The sequence below is a fragment of the Xenopus laevis genome, chromosome 1L, assembly GCF_017654675.1.
Source record: "Xenopus laevis strain J_2021 chromosome 1L, Xenopus_laevis_v10.1, whole genome shotgun sequence".
Classification (NCBI taxonomy): domain Eukaryota; kingdom Metazoa; phylum Chordata; class Amphibia; order Anura; family Pipidae; genus Xenopus; species Xenopus laevis.
The window spans coordinates 81,403,827-81,421,745 of record NC_054371.1 but is presented as its reverse complement, the minus strand read 5'-3'; the positions used below and the strand labels follow the sequence as shown (position 1 = coordinate 81,421,745).

General features: G+C 40.0%; 1 protein-coding gene across 2 annotated transcripts in view; it reads left to right on the top strand.

Moving 5' to 3' along the window:
• The window catches only part of XB5957215.L (melanopsin-B-like L homeolog), a 59,540-nt gene that overhangs the window by 4,265 nt on the left and 37,356 nt on the right, over positions 1-17,919 (top strand).

Here is a 17,919-nt window from a genome sequence, read left to right as displayed (position 1 = left end):
TTTATCTGTTATAAAATGACTACTGTATACTTAGGGGCCTATTTATCAGACTGTTTAGAACATTTAAGGAACATGCAGCAATACCCCCTCTCACACTCGCCAGACTGTTTCCATTTTGCCTTCCTATCTAATGTGCTAGACAAGTAGTTAAGATGCTAATGTGCTGAACAAGTAGTTAAGATATTATAGGACTCATTTACTAAAGGTGTGGAAAGGCCAAACTAATCAGTGCAATTCACTATGTTTTACCCACAATGCAATAATTCGCAATTCCAATGCAATTACATCCACCACTGTCAGGCATAGAATTTTGCTCCAGTTACTAATACATCAGATAGTAAATTCCACACATTTTCTTACGCAATATTGCCAAAATCCGCCAATTCCTTTCCCCTGCTACAGCCAAGAAGCTCAAGTATGTTCTCATCCTATCCCGAATATATTACTGTAACCTTCTACTTACTGGCCTCCCTAACTCCCATCTCTCCCCTCAACAGTCTGTATTAAACACTGCTGCCAGAATTATCCTCCTCTCATCCAAAAGAGTACAGACCCCTCCCCTGTTGAAGTCCTTTTCATGGCTTCCTATAAAACAAAGAATAACATAAACTTCTCCTCATAACCTTTAAAGCCATTCACTCCTCTGCATCTAACTACATCTCATCTCTTGTTTCTCTATATGTTCCTGGCCAAAACCTCCGCTCCTCTCAGAGCAAACGCTTGGTTACACCCCCCATTACTACTGCTGTTTCCCGTGTCAAACCCTTCTCTCTTGTGGCTCCTTATATTTGGAATGCCATTTCTGAATCTGGAGAGAATCCTCCTTCAATGTTTTTAAAACAAAACTCAAAGACTACCTCTGGCACTTATGACCGTGTCACCCACTGTAACCTACAGTGCTTCAATACCAATCTGAATTGTGTCCATAAGTTACCCTCCCATTTAGACTGTAAGTCCCACGAGGTAGGGTCCTCAATCCTTTTGTCTCCTTGACACTGAGCACTTCATCTGTATTGTAATTATATTTTATATTTACAGTATGTGAATTGTATTTCTAATAATGCACTTATTGTTACATATTGATGCAGTGAACCCTTATTTATTACTACTAATTTATTGTCTTGCTGTACAGTGCTATATAAGGAGCGCTATACAAATAAAAATATACATACATACATACATACAAACGGGCACAACTTGGACCTTGAAGAGAGTAGTTACAATGCGGGTGGGATTTGGACATACACTTACAAGCCCTTTCATTGCATTTGAGCTGGCAGAATAATGAGCACCTATGGGGATAGCATGCAAACTGAGCTCTGTGATCACAGCAGATGTTATTTACAGGGATTGCATGCACTAAAACATGCTGGCCCTCTGAGTACAGCACTTCTGAATGCAGCAAGCAATGTATTCATGGGGGCGTCCACGGGTCTCTGTGCTCCATAACTGAATGCTGGGACCTGCAGCAATGCATACATTTTAGCAGGAGGCAGTCACAGGGCCTGTGCCTGTTTGCTCTGCCAGCTAAGGCTCAGCTTCCCAAAAAGCATAGCATGTTCTGTAATTATGACCAAAGAATAAGGAGAATAACAGAAGCATGCAAGACATTATGAAATTTGGGTCTCGTTTGGTAAACTGAGAAGAGAACAGCAAAGGACAGTCACTGCATATCCCATTTGTTGCTTAAAATTGCATTTTTCCATTATGCAAAAAAAGATAATTTAGGTAGACATCCCCTTTAACACTGACAGTGCTTTATGTTGGAATAACTGAAAGGTTTCCAATCACAAAAAATAGCTGTCACTACTTCAGAGATCCCGGCAGTATATATCGATTATATCCATTTCCCAAGTTCAAGGTTTTTTTTAGAATAAACTCACATTTTTTTTAAAAAAAACACAAATGTCAATTTATTTATTAAAATTCACAAACAAATAAAATCATGGAACAAATTCAGATTTGTGCAATTACAAACAAAAAAACTCTAGAGAACCTCCTATAAGATCAACACATCAAAAGTTTTGTATTCGAATTTTGCACAGATTTTTCACTTTTTGTTGTTTAAAGTAGTTGTACGCTAAAAAGTACACGTTTTAAAAATTAAAACATACGACTGTTAAAGGTGACACGTCACCCACACTTAAAAGTTGTTGTCACGAATCGGCACCCAGAACCAATGCCAAGGTCTCGGCTCTTGCTTCCTCCTTTAACAGCCGCCTTTCACCTCGGGAGGAGCCCTCGGCTAATTGGATGCCGCCAGGTTTTATTAAGAGAGGAGCGAAGCGGGGGTTCTGGATGAGCAGAGGGGCACGATCGTTAAACAAAGTCTTTGGGCAGAAGGTTACAGTTCAAGGATTAGACAAAATCGTAGTCAAACAGGCAGGGTCGGTGTGGGCAGAATTCTAGCGGAGTCTGACAGGCAGGGGTCCAGCCAACCACCAGGGTAAACCCTCACAGTTGTATAATTAAAGTCCTTTGCAGATTAAACATTAACCCTGAATTTTTTTTTCATTAAAACATCTGGACCTCAAAATCTCAGCTATCAATCATTTATTGCTTGCCTGCCTCAGGCCAATTATTTTCAGTTTCAATTCTGCACTTCCTAGATGTCGTTTCCCGACACATTCTACCTCCTTCCTCATCCTCTAATTATGCAGCCAGTAGATGGAAATGAGCAGCAGGTCCCTCATTCTCGCACAGAAACAAGATTTTGGCATAACGCAAAGGTTTACTTAATAAATATTGAAGAGTTACAATGGGCCATTGTGATTGGATTAGTGGAAGAGTTTATATGCCGAGAATTTCCCACACCAGTCAGTTGAACTGAAGAAGATGCTCGGATGAGTAGTGAAACGTCTTCATTGATTACTCAGCAAGTCCAGTTGTTTTTAGATTTACCTATACTAGATATACCATGACCTGGATGAAGGAAAATCTTCATAGTCATAAACGTTTTAAGATATTTAATATGGTGTGCTGAACTTAATTTTTTTTGTTATATCTAAGCTGTAAACTTCAATTCCCAGAAATCCTAGTTTCACAGCTGGGGTAACAAATGTTTGTAAACACTCTTAGGGCTCTTACAGACAAGCATTTTTAACTGTGCTCCCCTGTGTTCCGGTTTCATGCGTTCAGTCGCAGGGGAGTGCAGGAGTAGACGCACTGAATTCTTTTCAAAGGGGCAGTACTCACACAGACGCATGTAAGCGCTGAACGCAGGCTGGGATGCAGCATGTTGCATTTTTCCTGCGTTCTGCGCATTACAGCCCAGAACGCAGTATAGCCTCATTGAAGAGAATTCAGTGTGTCTACTCCTGCGCTCCCCTGCGGCTGAACTCATGAAACTGGAAAGCAGGGGTGCGCAGCAAAAAATGCTTGTCTGTAAGAGCCCTTACAGAAGAAAGAAAGATAAAGTAGAAATAGTTTCACAGGATATTTGCGTTTGATTAAATAAAGCCAACATAATTAATTCATAATACATGATACCTGTTTTTTATTTTGGGGGTCTGTAAATGCACACAGCTGGACATTTGTACACACATTTAATCAGTTTAGCAGAATTGCCAGAGGGGCAGAAAAGGAATACTCATGTTTCCCAGTTAAACATAGCAAACTGAGTTGAATTAAATTAATATTTTGCTTGAAGATGGTAACAACAGCGTGCATAAATGTAATTTCACAGCTAACTTGTTTGGAGAAGTGTATTGGTTCCTAAAGGCTAAACTCCATGGGAGATTTTGATCAGATTTTGAGGGTCAGTTCTTGCCATCCAACACCACGCAAGAGGATCCTACAAAATTTGACCCCACCATAGCTGGAATGTAAAGTCAGATCAGATAAAGTCAGATGGTGTAGTTTGTTCATGCATATACATCCAGCATTCAATTTATTTCAATGGGAAAAAAAAGTTTGTCAGACATAATCAGATTTTATCTCGTCAGATGAAAACACAGCATGCAGCATTCCCATCTAGCAGTCATGTCGAATGGAAAAAATTCCATGCAGTTTAGACATCATATTTTTGTATCAGTCCCATTATATTTTGAACCTTGTGACTACATCCGACTTGTAGTTTGTGTTTTCTTGATCTGCCACCGTACGACAAAATCTCCCTTGGAGTTTAGCCCTACGTTTAGCCCTAAAGGTAGAGGCAATAGAACCAATATGGCAGAATAAAGGTGTCAGCAAGTCAGATCTTTGGCATCCTCCAGCATGTGACCTTCATGATCTTATTATGAGGCTTGTCTTATTCACAAAAATAATTAAGTTATAAAAGCACTAATAATTAGAATTTAGATATTATCATGTTTAAAAAAATATATATACATATTGTTTATTTCCAGCTTGAGTGCCTGTAAAATATTTATTCTGTAAAGCTCATTATTTTACAAATGCTAATTTTAATATCTTTAGTTTCAATTCTTGTAAAAATATACATGTTATATTAGTGAGAGTTATTGTAATATGGTAGTGAACTTATGGCACCCTCTACTGGACATTATGCTAAATCTTTTGTATAAATGGGATGCATACCTATGGTTGAGTGAGCCATGGAGCCAGCAACAACAGGGTGTAAAGCAGTTCTGATGGCATTAAAAAAAGTTTGAAAATTAACATAAAAATGAAAGATATTGTATAAATAAAAATTATCAATTAGTTTAACAAGGGGAAAGGTTACTTTGCAAAAGGGACCTAAAATATAGAAAAGTTGATCTTACCCGTATGCATTCCTATTATACAGATTTGTCTACATAATCAACATGGCCCAAGAGGCAGTTCTTCCCAGAATGCATTTTATTACCCCTAATATGTGTGTGTAGGTGTTTTCAGGTCTCTCTTTTGTGAGATTAATTGACTATATAAAATCCATAAACACCATTTACACTATCATTGCAAATTTTAGCTGGAGAGTTGTACATTATTAAATATGTCTAGTTTTCATTTAAAGGCTCTTTTGTAATAAACTCTCTTGATAGTCTTGAATTGCATATTCAGTATATCTAAAAGCGATAAAGCTGTAAACTTCAATTCCCAGAAATCATAGTTTCACAGCTGGGGTAAAAACATTTTAGACATATACTAAATAAAGAAAATATAATTAATTCATAATAGATAATACCTGTTTTTTTATTTTGGGGGTCTGTTTAGCTGGGCACAAATTAGTTTAGAAGAATTGCCAGGGAGACAGAAAGAATACTCAAGTTTCCCAGTTAAACATAGCAAGCTGAGTTGAATTAAATTAAATATGCTGCTTGAAGATGGTAACAACAGCGTGCATATATTTCACAGCTAACTTGTTTGGAGCATGCTGCTTCCTAAAGGCTAGGATTTTGTGGAACAGAGCTTGCCATCCAACACCATGCAACAAGGGGAAATGTTATATTGTAAAAGGACCTAAAATATAGAAAGTTGATCTTACCCATATGCATTCCTATATGATATGTATTATACAGATTTCTCTACATAATCAACACTGCCCAAGAGGCAGTTCATCCCAGAATGTATTTTATTACACCTAATTGGACATTATGCATGCTTTAGAAGGTATACACCAAATAATATACACCAGTTGATGTTCATTTTGGAAAAAAATAAATAAAAAAAAACAATGAAAAAATAATAAAAAAATTATATATATATATATATATATATATATATATATATATATATATATATATATATATATATATATATATATATTCCTTGTGTTTTCTCCGCACTCCAAAAAGGACAAAGGACCCAGGTGCTACCAGTAATGGAGAATATAAATATGGGGACGAATGGGTGCACACCAGGAACGTATATATATATATATATATATATATATATATATATATATATATATATATATATATGTATATATATATTTATTCAAAAAAGACCAGCAACACCAAGATACTTTGGTGAAAAATAGTTCAAGTGTATTAAAAAAGCATGAACAGCCTGTTCATGCTTTTTTAATACACTTGAACTATTTTTCACCAAAGTATCTCGGTGTAGCTGGTCTTTTTTGTATTACCGTATATACTCGAGTATAAGCTGACCCGAGTATAAACCGAGGTACCTAATTTTACCTACAAAAACTTGTAAAATTTATTGACTCGAGTATAAGCCATGGGGGTGAGAAATGCATTTTAGTACATCTTCAGCAGAACAGACGCTCCTGCGTGCGCTCTGCTAGGGAAGAACTCACCTCTTACTTACTGATCCGAAGAGGCTGCAGTCACAGCTCTGTGCTGCCCACACTTGCTGTTGTAAGGGTATACATACATTACGTACATATATACATGCATACATTACATACACATACATACATTACATGCAGAGGGATAAACCTGCCTCTGCGTTGGAGCATCTGGATCTCTAGAAGCCTGCCCCCTATCCCTAGCCCAGAACACCAGCCTGCGCACTTACTTGGCCACAGCTCGCCTCTAGCGCGAGTCCCCGTAGGACTGCAGAGGTGGGGAGGCTGCAGTAGGAGGAACTACCCGTCGCCATGCTGCCCGCTGCCTCTAATGATGTTACAAGATGAAGGCACTGTAAGTAAGTGGGAGGTGTTGAGAGGAGATGCGGGCCGGGTAGGAAGTGAATGGTGTTTGGCAGCCGGCGCACTGGGGAGACAAGACGAGTGCAGCTGAGTTTTTTTGGCAACTGACTGAACTTTTCCGGGGGGGGGCAAATGCCCCCTCTTGCCCCCTTCTGTTTACGCCCATGAAAGTGAGATCTTCCCTAGCAGAACGCACGCAGGAGCGTGTGTTCTACTGAAGCACAGCCATTCTCGTCATTGACTCAAGTATAAGCTGAGGTAGACTTTTTCAGCACATTTTGGGTGCTGAAAAACTCGGCTCATACTCAAGTATATACTATACAATATATATGTAAGTTCTTTACTTTGCACCTGAGTTTAAACAGTTTGGCGGTGTGCGACCCTACTATAGGAACTCGGGTCGGGACTGAAAAGTCTGGCACAGACACAATAAAGAAATTGGCTTTTACAACAGGGAGTGCTGGTCTCAGAATAATTGGCATATATATAATTACCGTGCACCCCTCCCTTTGCTGAAACTATTTGCCTTGGAGTGCGGATACTCACTTGGAAGGATATATATATATATATATATATATATATATATATATATATATATATATATATATATATATATATATATATATATATATATATATATATATATATATAGTGAAAAAGGATTGCGGCACTCACAGGGTTTAAGTGAAAAAACAAAAAATGTTTTATTATTAAGCCTCAACGTTTTGATCCCCACAGGGATATTGATCATCCTATCAGTTAGATCACTCAGCAGAAAAGCAGGAAGTATTGGACTGTGCTTATTCATCTCGCTTTGTTTTTTGTTTGGGTAGGTGTGATAGCTCCCGGGGTTGGCATTACACAGGTGCATTGTAAAATGTTGGCCAGCTTAACTCTACTGTATTTGTATTATAGAATCTTAGCATCTACATTCCAATTCTGTGCTAGGGTATGGTCGGTACAGTAAGTGAGTATGTCTGTGTGCTGAAGTTCAGAATAAAAATACATATCTTTCTTTGGTGGCATTGTCAGGATTGTGTTTGGCATTGAAGGATGCCCTTCACTGTTCAGCTACATCTTCCAATGTCAGTTACAATATAAGATCCACTCTCTGACATGGCAAAATATAGAAAGGGCTTCTTCAATGTTGTGACACTTCCACCTAAGAAAGAATTGATTGGGAGTAAAACTATGAGGGCTAACAAGTCAATTAACATAAAAATGAATCTCCGTTTCCTTCATTAGTCATGATTTATGCTGAATGTATCTTATTTTTAAGGATTAAGAGTGGACTATGCCCCTTTATGCTGCATTGTGCTCCTTTTCCTAGACTATTTATCCAGTTGGAGGTGCACAACGCAGAAGAGTCCATTCTAGAGTCATACATGTGCATAATACAGCTAAATGGGAGGTTACAGCCGTACATAGCAAGAAAAACACAGAACCAAAAGAACCTTGGGATTTCCCATGCTATTGAAACTAAAGAAAAATCGGAAAGTCATTTTCACTAGAAACCCTCAAGGTTAACTTGTGTTCCCAGAAAGCTTTGTTTTCACAGGAAACATTTTCAATCAGAACTGAAATGTCAACTAACAATGGAGATATGTCCCTGAGAATGAGACTACCTTTGTGTATCACCTTTACTAGAGAATATGGCACAAAATCCCTGCTGCAGAAGGTATATGGCAGGTGTCAGCTGGGATATATGTTAAATAACCAAGAGGGAGCATAAGTAACCTCAATGAGCATTGGCAAACTTGAATGGTTCTAGAAGACAGAGACAATATAAAAATGTAAACTGGGAGATGAGATGTTAGTTAAAAGGGCAATGAATTAAAGCAATAATTGTTTTTTTTTTTTTTTGCTCAAGCCAAGTTTATTAGGAATCACATATACATACAATCAGCGTTTCCATGTTGACAATATTTGCAGAACATAAAATAGACATTCAGAAGTACATAAGAAAGTGAAATCAGCCATCAATTGCATTTACCTGTTACAGTATTATGGCCTAGAGTCTCATACCCTAACTACACGTTACGTCAGTGTCTAGCCATAACTGCCAGCTTCCCCACCACCTAGGAAGCAATCCGCTTCTGGTTAGAATAATCTTTTCTTTATTTGCAACTGAGGTAACTGCCTGATGCCAGAGCTTGACGGATGGTGGAGAGCTGCTTTTCCAGTTAAGTGTGATTTGCCTCCTAGCTTGGAACAACGCTCTAGATATCAACTGCTTATGTTCACTCGGGGTATATTCCCCAATGTCTATGCCCAAAAGGCAAAGGCCTGGGTCTAGAGGCAGTTTTGAGCCCACTATATTGGAGAGGTGTGCTAGGATTTCTTCCCAGTAGGTCCGCAGTTGAGAACACTGCCACACTGAATGCAACAGGGTGGCCTGTTGTGATGCACATCTTAAGCATATGGGCGAGACATTGGGGTAAATCTTATTCAGCCTTACTCTGGGGTAGTAGGCTCTATATAACATATATATAGCTGTAGCAGTCTGTCATTGTAGTTGTATGACACCTGTTTTGATGCTCTGAGAGCCTCAACCCACTGACTATCCGTTAAGTAGTGTAGGTCCCTGTACCATGCCTCCCGTGCCCTTACCGGGTTGCTCTTGACCATTGACTCCTGTATTATTTTGTATAGCCCAGAGAGGAGACCCTTCTGGTTTGGCTTCTGGAGGGTTGCAATGAGTTTAGAAGAAGCTATTTTAATAGGTTTTGCATAGTTTTGTTTGAGCAGGGCACTTCTGACTTGCTGGTATGCTAGCCATTGGGTATTGGGTATATTGAATTGAGATTTTATTTCAGCAAATGATTTAGGGGAGTCATTTGACCATACATCCGCTATGCCTGTGATGCAAAGTAATCCAAAGTTTAAAGGGAGCAATACGGGCCAAATGTGGGAATTTGGCGTTATTCCACAGGGGTGTCTGGGGGTCGACCTGCTCAAAGGCCCTACTCTGTGTCTGCAGGATGGGATTCTGCCTTTGGTCTTTAGACCCTAGGATTGCTCCCCATGGGAAGTCGGTAATGTTGGTTGCTCCCTTCCACAACTGCTGTAGCGGTGGGTAGTGGTTTGGTTGCAGAATTGTAACCAGATGAGTAAGTTGGGCAGCTAAGAAGTAGTGTAACATATTGGGTAGGGCCAGTCCTCCTTCATCTCTTGGTCTGGTAAGAGTCTGGAAGCTCAATCTGGGTCTGGATTTACCCCAAATAAATTTCCTTAGCAGCCTATTTATAGATTCAAAAGTTTTTGAGGGCACCCACACAGGGGAGTGCCATAATGGGTACAAGATCTTGGGGCATGGTCAACATTTTAATTAGCTGTATCCGCCCAACAGGGCCCAGGGGTAGGTGCTGCCAAATTTTTGTTTTACCCATCAGCCAATTTATCTGTTTATCTATATTGTTGTTACAGTACTGGTGAAGGTCTCTGGTTATCTCAATTCCTAAGTATGTGACTTTATCAACAATGGGCATTGCGGTGTCGCCTACCTGCTCATCCACTCCCAGGGGGTCTACTGGGAATAGAACCGATTTCATAGGGCTAACCCTAAGGCCAGAAATTTCACCAAACAGATTGGTAATCTCCAGGAGGCGTATCAAAGAGGGTCCCATGTCCCCCAAGTATACTAGAGTGTCGTCAGCATACAGCTGTATTTTGTCCTCTAGGTTTTGGGTTCTGAACCCTACGATTCCATCGGACTGCCGGACAGCCTGCTCAAAGGGTTAGATGGCTAAGGTGAAAAGCAGGGGGGACAAGGGACACCCCTGCCTGGTTCCCCTTGCTAGGGTGAATGGCGATGTAAGCGTAGAGTTAACCCTCAGTGAGGCACGGGGGGCGCGGTATAATAGTTTGACAAGGCTTTGAAACCGTGGACCTATCCCAAATTTTTCAAGCACTCTCCAAAGATAAGGCCATTCGACTGTGTCGAAGGCCTTCACTATGTCTAGAGCAGCTATGGCCCTCTGCCCTGTATTTTCATGCTTAGTGGTTAGATTAACAAACAACCTTCGGGTATTGAGCACTACTGTTTTTCCTGGGATGAACCCTGTCTGATCGGGGTTGACAATCAATGTGACAACTTTTGCAAGCCTTTTGGCCAGTATTTTGGCAAGAACCTTGACATCAGCTGTCAGGAGAGATATGGGCCTGTAGGACTCACATAGCTTTGGGTCTTTACCAGCTTTGGGAAGTAAAGCAATCGCCGCCTCATACATTGACACCGGGAGCCCTCCCTGTTCTAGGGCGGCATTAAAAGATGCCAAAATTTGGGGGGCTAAGGTTTTAGCATGTTTTTTGTACATCTCAATTGGTAGCCCATCAGCTCCTGGGGCCTTGCCATTGGGGAAGGACTCAAACGCTTCTATCACTTCCTCTTTGGTGATGTCACTATCTAGGTATTCACTATATTGAGGGGGCAGGTTGGGGGTAGTTAACCCATCGATGAATGTATCTATGTCTTCTATGGGCTTTGTCAATTTGGAGGAGTATAGATCAGTGTAGAACTGATTACCACTGCAATCTAATAGAGCTGTTATAGTTGGTGGAGTGGATTGCTGTCTAGAGAGATGGGCAAGCATTTTACCTGCTCTTTCCCCTTGCTCATATATGTGTGCTTTGGTAAACAGTTGCTTTCTCTGGGCTTTTTGAGTCATATAATGGTTATATTCCTGCTGTTTGAGCTTAAGGGCTGAGAGGTTTTCCACAGTGGGCTGTAGGGTCGCCAGCTGTTCCGCAGCGACTACCTCACTCTCCAAACTATTTTGCCTCACATAGCTTTGCTTTTTAAATGGAGCAATTTCTGCCCCTAGCTGTCCTCTGAGATATGCCTTAAAGGCATCCCATACTATCAGAGGATCAGCGGACCCTTTATTGATGGCGAAGAATTCCTGTATTGTGGCTTCCAGTGAAGTTTCGTTATCTAAGATGTTTAGCCACGCCGGGTTCAAGGACCATCTCGGGGGCTGGCTCGAATTATGGATCTGGATCGTTAGCTCTAGTGGAGATTGGTCAGAGATCCCCCTGGGGAGGTAATGCACCACCTTGATAAGCGGTAGCAGGGGTCTGTCCAACATTACAAAATCAATTCTAGATAGGAGGAGTGCGAATGTGAGAAGCAGGAATATTGCCTGATTCCTGGGTGCATGTATCTCCAGCTCTCCACCAGGCCTATCTCATCAAGGAGGTGCTGTAAGTCCCTCTTTTTGTAAGGTGCCATTTGACCTGGCTTCACCATTTTGTCTAGGTCGGCATCAAGTAAAGTGTTAAAGTCACCCATAGCGATTGTGTTGGCATGGGGGTATAGTGACATGAACTGGGCTGGGGCCACTAGGCATTCCCTATTAAATGGAGGGGGGATGTACATGCTTTGATAGGACTAGCTCCTTGTTGCTAATATGGCAATGTACAAAAACTTATCTACCCTTATCATCAGTTTTTAACTCATTCAGCACAAATGGTACCGTTTTGTGTATTAACAGTGCCACGCCAGCTGAGTGGTTGGTGGAGTGGTATGCCCAGCCCACCCAGGGTTTTTGAGAGCCAGGACCATGCCCCCTGCTAGGTGGGTTTCTTGGAGAAATGCAATTTTAACCTGATTCTGCTTGAGGTGATCTAGGACCAGCCTCCTTTTTATAGGGCAATTAAGTCCTCTGACATTCCAACTAATTAGTTTGGTATCCATTTACCCTCTGCTTTGGTGTAGCAGTTGCATGCATACATATTGGACTCCCGTATCTCTTGTACGATTTCCTGTAGCGTAGGTTCAGCCGTAGGCTGCATTGTGGGAGGCAACAAGCTTACTGGTTGTCCCTGAAGCCCTTTTCTTGGCTCGGTTCTGCCCCATTAGTATCTGCCAGTCCGGTTCGTCTGAAGCCGTTTTGGAAGGATTGAGGTGGTTTTAGGTCAGAATTATGCAGGCCCAGAGAGAAGAGCACTCAGCAACACGTCTGTTCACATCTAGTGTCAGGCCACACCCCCCCAATAATTGTTATTTTAGAAACATAACTTAAAAACAACAGAATCAAAGGATAAGGAAGGCAGTTATGATTAATGAAGCATTGAAGAATAATTTAAGAAGAAGACATTTTTACAAAATGCTCTCCAACTTTTTCCCTTATCCATGGGCTAGCTTGATCATAGTAAAATAATAGCTAAAAAGACAGTAAAGCCAATGTTGGGTTTGGGGCAAATTAAAATAAAACAGAGGACTGCAAACCACAGACCAAAGTCTTTAGATTTACAAAGTAAAATTCATCCAGTACCAGAGAAATGCATATCTTTGTTCTATAGTTTATATGTTGAATAAAATACCCCCTCTTGTAAAATATAAGGATATTATAAGTTACCAAGGAGTTTCATGACCATTTAAAAACAAGAGGCTGACGGCCGAGTGATTTTATACAGGTCATGGAACACCAAGGTGACTTCAAATATCCTCATAATTTGCAGCAGGGGGTTCTTTATTAAATATAATACACAATTAGTCATTATACATTTTACAAAGGGACTAAGTTTACTACTAAGTTACTACTAAGTTTGTAAAATGTATAATGAAGCAATAGAATTCTTAATGAATCAGATGAAAATTGAACATAGGACTGGCCAGATATGGGATGACTTTGACATAGTTGGCCATCTTAAATATATTGCAATATATGGACAAACAATCCCTGTTTTGTTTAAAGGGTAAGGCATTTTTAAGAAGCTGTATGCACAAAATGTCTCTGTGTTAAATATATTGATAATGGGTTGAGTGCAGAGGACTCTTGGATTTGTCTATATGTATTTTGTGGTCACAGCCTCATTGCATCCCAGCCTAATGGTTTTAAAAATTATTGGTGAGCACAACTTTCCCTTGTTTGTTATTTATATTTGATTACAGCTATTTCCAAACTCTTTCTGATTTGAGCATGTATTAGTTACATCACTAGTTTTTTCAGTATCTGCTCATGAAACAGAATTTAGTTTTTACTACTTCTATGCCATGTAGTATTTAATCACTCTCTCTAAATGGTCACTTTTTTAGTATCTTCACATTTATTTAGCATTTATATAAATGTGTTTTGAAGCTCACTATTTTACCTTCATATTTATCACAGTTTGCCTCCGTTAAGAGTACAATGAACAAAAAGAATAACAAAAGAATTCAGTCTACATATTAAGGAAGTAGGTTTAAATTATGGTTTGAGCAATTTAGGCATCTCTTTAGGCTTTTAAAGAGGACATTTGGAGTTTATCACTTGTAAACCGTCATTATATGCAGAGAAAGAATAAAGCATAATGCTGGGCAATAAGCAGAGCCAGATCTTTATCACCCTATGGAGTTTTTTTAATCTTTGAATTTGTTTTTGTTCAAAGCCCACAATTTTGGTTGTGACTGCTGAATCAGATACTTTTAACTATATACACTACAGTGTCTTTTATTTCATAACCCTAAAGATGTAATTTCAGTAACTGGATATTTTTTTAACTTGCTGAAAAGGCATCCAACAATCTTTTGAACGTAACGAATGTATCTGCCAATAAAAACACTTTGAAGAAAGACTGTCGACGGTGAACTGTTGAAGACAGGGGTCCCATGTTTTTTTGTACAGTTTTTGGCCTCCACTTAGATGAATGAATGTCCCCTGTGAAGTTTTGTTGTAGATACACTGCAATGTTTTGTCTCTGTCACACTGTGTTCAAACACAGGGCTTATTTTATGAATCAACGTGTAACAACAAAGTGCAAAATTGCAGGCAGTGGTATTTGCACCAATATATGCTCTATAGCACCAATGCACTAGTTCTGCCTGCTTTGAGGAACTAAGTACATAATGCAAATGAACTCACTACACTGGAGGACCTATGCAAGCCTTTACATGCATGTCATTCACGATCCATGGATCCATTGTGCCACCTTACACTGCACTGTGGGGGGGAGTAAATACTTAGGTGCAGATTTATTAAAGGTCAAGTTGTATTTAAAGGAAAACTATACCCCCCAAACAATGTACAGTAGGTCTCTATAAAAATATATTGCATAAAACAGCTCATATGTAGTGATGGGCGAATTTATTCGCCAGGCGTGAATTTGCGGCGAATTTGCACGATTCGCCGCCAGCGAATAAATTAATGGGCGCCGGCGCCAAAAACGCCGTTTCGCGAATTTTTCGGCGAAGCGAAACGGCGCAAATTCGCCCATCACTACTCATATGTAAAATCCTGCTTCATGTAAATAAACCATTTTCATAATAATAGACTTTTCTAGTAGTATGTGCCATTAGGTAATCATAAATAGAAAATTGCCATTTTAAAAAATAAGTGAGTTTTGCTCGTGAACTCAATGAATTCAAGCAATTCCATTTTTTTCCTGCAGAAAATGCGATTAATTAAAGTTTTCGGGTTTTCGGGAATTCACTGATTCGAGTTTTTTCCATTTCAGTTTTTCGAGGTATTAAAAATCTCACAAACCTCTAAAACTCGACCTTTGATAAATAACCCCCTTAGGGTAGGACTCCACGAGCGATTTTGTCGCGATCCGACGCGCTGCAACAAAACGCATGTAGCAAATCGCTCGTGGAGTCCTACCCTAAATGTAAAGGCTGCCATATACAATACAATTAAGATCTTAACAATATAATCGTTACTAATGTTTGTTTGCTTTACAAAGGTTAAGAGCTGATCAGCAATAACTTTCTGCTGATGTCTGCCTTTGCAGACGCCCAATTAAGATTTTCCGCCATGTCTGATCGACAAGATGACCGATATCCAGGCTTTTACCGTTATCGGTCACCTCATCTCCCACAATGCACGCACCAACTATCAGGGTTGCAACCTTTTCCAGAAAAAAATACCGGCATTCCTATATATTTATCTTTTTTCCCTATTAAAAACATTGGGATCAACCATCATTTTTACCGGCCAGGCCGGTAAAAATGAGGCATCAGGTAAATGGCACTAAATTAGTTAACCCTTGCTGGTACTTGCCTCTAACCAGGTCACAGCTTTTACAACATTGTATATATATAAACTTGTACAGGTATGGGATCTGTTATTCAGAAAGCTTCGAATTACGGGAAGTCACATATGTCTAGCTCAACCAATCCTGTCTAGTGCTTGTTCGTTAAAATGCAGGGTCGGACTGGGCCAGCGGGAAAAAACCTGGTAGGCCCCTGGCTCTTGTGGGCCCCGCCGGCCCAGATCCGCAAACAGATCCACAATTTCTAGGCGCTTTCCTGCTGCGGGCGCCCAGAAAACGTATTGCGCGCACACGCCAGCGCACAGGTGCACGCACGCAATGCCCGGAAAGTATAATGCGCGCCTGCGCACACGGCAGCAGCAGCGCAGCAGGGGTGGAGGGGGGCCCTGGACAGCAGCTCCGGTGGGCCCCGGGCCCCCCAGTCCGACCCTGTTAAAATGTAAGGGTAAAAGGTTGAATAGAATGTAAATATTTTATTAAGTGGAGAGTGCATGCCCCTTACCACCTATTAAGGCCCAACTACAGAGGTAGTTACAGAAAAGCTGTTACATGTTGATATATTAGTTGTGGACAGTGGCTGCTGTTGAGAAGTGGAGCAATAATGTACCACATTTTAACAGTTTAAAGATTAGGTGACCAAAGAAAGCCAAAATGATTTCTTTATGTAAATTTTAGAAAACCAGGTAAAAAACAGAAAGCAAGCAAAAAAAGTAATTTTTAGTGAACAATTGAAATATATATGATTTAGTTCTTTCTCCTTGCAAAAACTGACGTAAATAATTAATTTGTTACTTTCCAAGGATGGTATTTGGGAATTTCCATGTAAACATAGTGCATAAGTATAACCATAAGACATATAATATTTATTGTTCTACTGTCAGAAAAAAATCAGTGGAATAAGAAAACTGGTGTAAAGACGGGTATAAATATTCAGCATTATGACACGGGAAGCTTTTTTTAATGCCATTAACATTCTACATAAATATAATTGCACTTTTTGATCTAGTGCATATTTAAACATTGCTTTAAGTGCTGTAATATAATGTTCGTAAGATGTGTGACAGTGTGTATGCAATCTAGGATTCTCTAAGCTCAGTTATTATTCCAAAGCTATTGAAGCAAAATGAAAAAGATGTCTTCAGGGTTTATCACATTGTATTTTTGTAAACAACTGAACATGTTTGGCTTTAGGGAAGCCACTTAAGATTGCAATGACAATTGTGGTATGGTGACAAAAAGGTCCCCAGTTTCCTGGGGAAAAGTGATTGATGGAATGTATGTTGGGCCACGGATTCTCGGATATTGTTACTGAGGTGAGACCAGTAGTGCTGTTAGCAGAGAAACACTATCTCTCTCTGCAAGGTTTTTGTAATTGATGATCCAGGACTGGTCTTACTGGGAACCCGCAAGTTTAGGGTGGGACGGATTCCTAAATCCATAGCCCAGGTTTTCAAGAGGCCCTAGGCCTATTTAGTACACCTGATGCTGAGCAGCAGTGCTGAATGTGTGTGAGACAAACTGCTGGGAGTGCTCAGCTTCAGCAGAGAAAGAAAAACATTTATTTTGTGTTAGCCAGGAGGCTGGATATTTCTGTTGAACTGCTGTTTTTTGATTACCTTCCCCCTGCGAGGGGAAATTTCTGCAGCCGCTGGAAAATAAACGCAGGCAGGAAGCCCTCAAACCGATCCTGGTGTGTGAAGTCGCCTCATTTGCAGCATACCAGCGAGTGAACCCCCACAATTCATATATAATTGCATTTAAGATTCTCCCTTTGTATCGGAATAAGTCCTTACAGACCTGTACAATAATACCAGAATACCTAACCTTTTTTTGATCACCTGTATCTCGTATGTAATGAGACAAAATGTGAATCGTTAAAGGGATTCTGATGATTTTTATTACTAAATGATTCACTCTACCATGTAAAAAGTAATCACTAACCCAAAAATGTATTTTTTTTTAGTTGAAATATTGGTGTGTAGGCAGCCATCTCAGGTCATTTTGCCTGGTTATGTGCGTTCAGAAAGAACCAGTGGTGCACTATGGAACTGCTATTGTTTTTCCTACTCCTAACTGAAGGAGTCACCGTGGATTTTTACTATTAAATGCTTTTCTTATATCTACCAGGGAGCTGTTGTCTGGTTACCTTCCCATTGTTCTGCGGATAGGCTGCTTGGGGGGAAGGGAGTGGGTGATATTACTCCAACTTGCAGCGAAGCAGTAAAGAGTGACTGAAGTTTATCAGAGCACAAGTCACATGACTGAAGGCACCTGGAAAAGTGAAAATATGTCTAGCCTCATGTTAGATTTCGCAATTAAATATAAAAAAATCAATTTGGTCTTTTGAAAAAATAATTTCAGTGCAGAAGTCTGCATGTTTTCCCATGACAGTATTT